The sequence below is a fragment of the Hordeum vulgare genome, chromosome 2H (assembly GCF_904849725.1).
Source record: "Hordeum vulgare subsp. vulgare chromosome 2H, MorexV3_pseudomolecules_assembly, whole genome shotgun sequence".
In the NCBI taxonomy this organism is placed as follows: Eukaryota; Viridiplantae; Streptophyta; class Magnoliopsida; order Poales; family Poaceae; genus Hordeum; species Hordeum vulgare.
This window is the reverse complement of record NC_058519.1, coordinates 150822662-150827694: the sequence shown is the minus strand read 5'-3', so window position 1 is coordinate 150827694 and position 5033 is coordinate 150822662.

Sequence of the window (5033 nt, the reverse complement as noted above, 5' to 3'; positions counted from 1 at the left end):
TCTACTTCGCTAAATCCTGACGTGAGCTCTGACCAACTTCGATTTGTAAATCGCCCAAGACCCAATTGCACCTGGCCAAAGCAGCAAAGTCATCTTCGTCGGTCAAAATTGATGCCAAGTCTGCTTCCCAGTCGAAAGGATTCTTGGGTCGCCGAGGAATTAGGTTGGTCACCATGAAGGTTGGCGGGCTGACTTTCTCATTCTTACTGTCATAAGCCGCCTGATACTTCGTTAAATCAAGACTTGCGGCGAGTCGAGTTGCAGCCAACCGAGAATCCTTGACAACTTTCTGGTAATCCTCTTCAACGAACTCCGATCCATCATCTTTAAGTTGAGGGAAGCCAGCGGCTACTTCTTCCAAATTGATCTCCGGGGCATACGCTAAGCAGGGACTCAGGGCAGTCAGTACACCTTTCCGAGCGGCTGACCGAGTTAACTCGCCAATCTGGGGAGGAAGCGTGGACAGACATCCAAGTACCTTCTTGATGGAAGTAATAGGCTCTTTGGCACCCATTACAGCTTTGACGGTCAACACACTGCCTGTGTACAGTTGCTCTGTCAGCGTATAAATCGCCTTCAGCATCAACACATAGTCTTCTTGCAGGTTGGCGACTCTTGGACCTGGAATTTGATAATTAGTAACTTAACATCAGAAATTTGGCCAAAAGGAGGGGATAAGGTTGGAGATTTAGGTAAGACTTACCAAAGATGGCTTGCGTCATGTTAGAGATATGACGTTTTAAGCCGGATAACTCCTGTTGAACAGTCGCCAGCTTCGCTTCAGCTTTCTCTGCTCTCTTCAAAGCGGCGTTTTGGTCAGCTTGAGTTTTTTCTAACTCGGCTTTGAGTTTTTCCAGTTCGACCAGAGCCAATTTATACTTATCTTCCGACTGAGTTCGGGCGTCTTGTTGTTCAGCTAAGTTTTTCCTTAAATCGCCCAGCGCCAGTTCGGTCTGAGCAAGGTTTTCCTATTGAAAGTTTAAAATAAAGACATGTCTCAGAATTATTGCAAAGCAATATCCCTGACACTTGGGAGCTAATGTATAATTTTTCAGGAGAAATTATACAGAAACCAAGACTCGGCTCATCTTTTTTATTGATGACCCGGCCCTTGGGGGTTACTGGTCGCGAAGCTTTTTCTAAATTTTCAAGACCCGGCTCATCTTTTTACTGATGACTTGGCCCTTGGGGGCTACTGGGAATAGTATAAAGTATAACAAAGTTTACCTCATGTTTGTTGTTTAACATCTTTAGCAGATTTCTCTCCATCTCCTAGCTCGCCTCTAGGCGACTTGCAAAGCCAGAACAGAGTTCCTTCAACTCCAGATTTGCATAGTCGGAAAGCTTCGCCTTGGAGAGCCCTGACTCGGGAATGGCCTGAGAGGAGGATGCTACGTGTTTGGACAGAACTGTCGCTGCCGGCTTGGAAAAGCCAGAACCAGTAATGACTACAGCATCTGGGTCTTCTGTTGTCATCAATGGGTTCGGTGATTTAGAGGCATCCGTTGTTTCTTTCGGCGACTCTGGAAGATCCACTTGAATTGCCGGCTCAGCATGACCCGGATCGTCTTGAGTCGGAGTTGATTTCTTTGGAGGTTCGGAAGTTGCATCAGGAATTGATCCACTGGTTTTCCTTTTCTTGGCTTGTGCCCTAACAAAAGGGAATAAGCATGTTAAGGAATTGAAAAGATCGTTATTCTCAAAAGTCAAGGCAAGAGACATACCCCGGAACTCGAATCATCGGTGGAAGTGTTGACATCACTGAGTCGTCGGAAGTGGGAGGAGAATTCTGCAAGAATTATATATCAATAATACAGGCGGGTTAAAAATGTGATCCAAAGAAGCACGAATAATGGTTACTCATAAAAAAGGTACCTCGCTTGGCTTTCTTTTGTTTGTTGCTGGTAAGCGAGATATCATGTCGCCAGAGTGACTTCGTGTCTTCCAGTTTGAGGCGTGCTGTGTTTTCTTCAGTAAGAAATTTGGGTCCAAATGGGCATTTGGATGTGAGAAGGGGACTTTCCCACATATTCGCCGGGCTGCCTTAGGTGGAGAAGGAGATGAATCGGAGGAAACAGAAATTACCTCAACAGAGTCTTCTTGGCTTTCGTTATCTTCATTCTATTACAAGAAGAGTGAGAGATATAAATAAAAGGTCAAAAGTAATAGGTGGCAAGTGAAAAGAGGACGGATTGGTACCTCTGAAAGTGCATCGCCGACTTGAGATTCGTCGACCTCAGATGGCTCAGCCGCAGCAGATTTACCTTTGCCCTTGGTTTTCTTAGAGGGCGGCTTAGCAGTTTTCATGGCTTGTTTTTTAGGTCTCCTGGACCAGAACTTATCGCCTTTCTGGAAAGGTATATGTTATGAAATCATGATGGCAATAAAAAAGAAGGGATAAAAACCAAGGGCGGGTCGGCTTTGGTTACCTTGGGCGCCGGGTTAATCTTGCAAAAGGGCTTAAGGCCGATTTGGCCGCACTTTCCTGCGGGCTCGCCGGTCAGCTTTTTGATGATGGCAACAATGTCTTTCTCTGTTAATGCTGTGTGAAAGTAGCATTGGGGATGATCCAGAGTGCCGTCAAATTCACACATCAGACCATCTCGGCGTCTCAGAGGAAGAATCCGCCATTCGACCCAGCAGCGGATCAGGTCAACCCTGGTAAGACCATTGTTCGTCCGGGATCTCAGTTCAGACAATATTGGGATGAACTCCGACTCTTCTTCCTCGGTGAGCTTGTCGGGGAGCTTGAAGTTGACCGGAAGGCGGGTTGGCCTGTAGCCCAGAAGCTTATTCTCACCAGCAGGGGACATTTCTTGACAATAAAACCAAGATTCGCCCCAGCCCTTGGGATGGCTAGGCATGATGAGTGAAGGGAACGGACTATCCCTACGGCGCTGGACGTTGACGCCGCCGAGTTCCAAACTGGGGCCATTGTGGAATTCCGTCTGGCGATTCAGATGAAAAAAATGCCAGAATAGAGGGACGAAAGGCTCAATCCGCAGATAAGCTTCGCAAAGGACTTGGAATTGGCTCAAGTTGCTTATGGAATTGGGACCCAGATCCTGGAGTCGGACGTTCATGAAGGTCAAAGCGTCCCTAAGAAATTTGGATCCGGGCGGCTTAAAACCCCGTTCCAAGTGTTCCACAAAAACTACTATTTCCCCTTCTTTGGGGTTAGGGAGATCTTCTCCCAACCCAGTGCGCCATCCAATGACATCTTGAGGATCCAAACAGCCCTCTTTCACGTAATTAGCTAAGACAGCGTCATCAACTTTGGTAGGAAGCCAATCGCTCTTGAAGACGGCACCCATGCTACAAGTAGGTAAAAGTATGATATTACATGTCTTGGACATCTACTATATGAATCGGAATCGGTTCATGTTAACCCGCCAGACCAAGAGGCCGGGTTGGGTTGCTATGGCGACTTATGGAAGTAGGGTTATTCCCAAAGGCTATATTTCTGTGGATGGTAAAATCTATTCGTTCCAAAGCACTAAGGGGGGATGAAGGCTACAAACAGTTTTTTCACAAACAGTAAATGAGGAATGGATCTGCCGAACAGATGTGAAAACCTACGAATATAACTGAGCACGAACAATTTATTATCAGGTGACGCCCCTCGTTTGGAGAAGACATTGTGTTCAAAATTTCGCGAGTACAGCGGATAATTAAAATTATTCAGGGCACTGGCGACCCTATCGGTGCTCGGACTAATCGATTCGAGGGAGATGAATAACTGTGAGCGAAAAGCTTCGAAGCTACGGCAATGGAGGAAATACAAGCAAGGAATAAACCTACTCCTAAGAAGGTGAACGAAGGCCTAACCTGATGCTCTCGATCAAAGAAGACCGGCGGTAACGGAGATCGTTGGAGAAGCGCGGGGGTCCCGACGAACGAAGAGATCTTCGGCGGCGGCGGAGCTCGAGGCGAGCAACGAGGTGGTCGGTGATGATGCGATGGACAATGGCGGCGGACGGATCGTCCGAGGTGCAAAGCTTGACGACGGCAACGACTTGCGGGCGGCACTGAAACTTCTCGAACGGGGGCGGAAGTTGCGACCGGCGGCGGAGCCCTCGGGAAGCGATGAGGTCTTTTGCTACGATAATGGGGGGGGACTGACGAGACTGGTAGGTGGCCAGCGCCAGCCCTGTCCCTTCCGTCTATTTATCAGGACGGGCGCTGGAATCGAGGCGTCGTGAGCGGGAACCGTTGGGGAATAAAAAGATTCGCCATGATGACGTTCGGAGATTTTGGGATAATGATGCACTAAAGATCCGTTGGGATTATGTTAATTTTCCCGAAGATCGAGGGATAAGAAGATGCCAACAGGAAATGGTTTGGCGACTCAAAGATTTTTTCGGTGCCAGATGGCGAGTTACAATTTCTGACGTATGGAGAAAGACGAAGGACTGAATCACCTTCAACTAAAGCGGAAGCATTGGCATGAAAGTTCAAGTCAATTTGGGGCCTAATGTTGGGGATATTGCTTATTAAGTGACCCGCCCAAGATGGGCCGGGTTACTAGTAAGGCGATTCATCCTTTGGGCTACTTGGGCTTCAGCCTGGGCGGTTCAAGGCCGCGGGACGGTTATGATTTATGGAAGGTCTCTGGGTTTTGAAGGACGGCGACTTAGAGACTACGGTGGTCACGATTTGTAAGGAGGAAGGGACTCTTGTAAACCCTAAAGCCTTGACCTATATATAAAGGCGAGTCTGAAGGAGGAGGGGGGGGATTAGAAAATCATCGAGTGCTAGGTTAGGCGAGTTACGCCTCCCTTGTAATCGAATCCACATCAATACACACAAAGCAGGACGTAGGCTATTACCTCCTCTCGAGGGGCCGAACGTGGGTAAACCGCCGTGTTCCTCCCGTTTAACCCCTTTGGGTCGCCACCAAGGTGCGATGGCTCCCGTACTAAGTCCTTTCACGAGGTCATCTGCCGTGACAAAACCACGACACACAGGGACACCATGAAGAGACACTATTCGAGAGATATATAACTCTGCTAGGTGGCTAGCTGTTATACTCT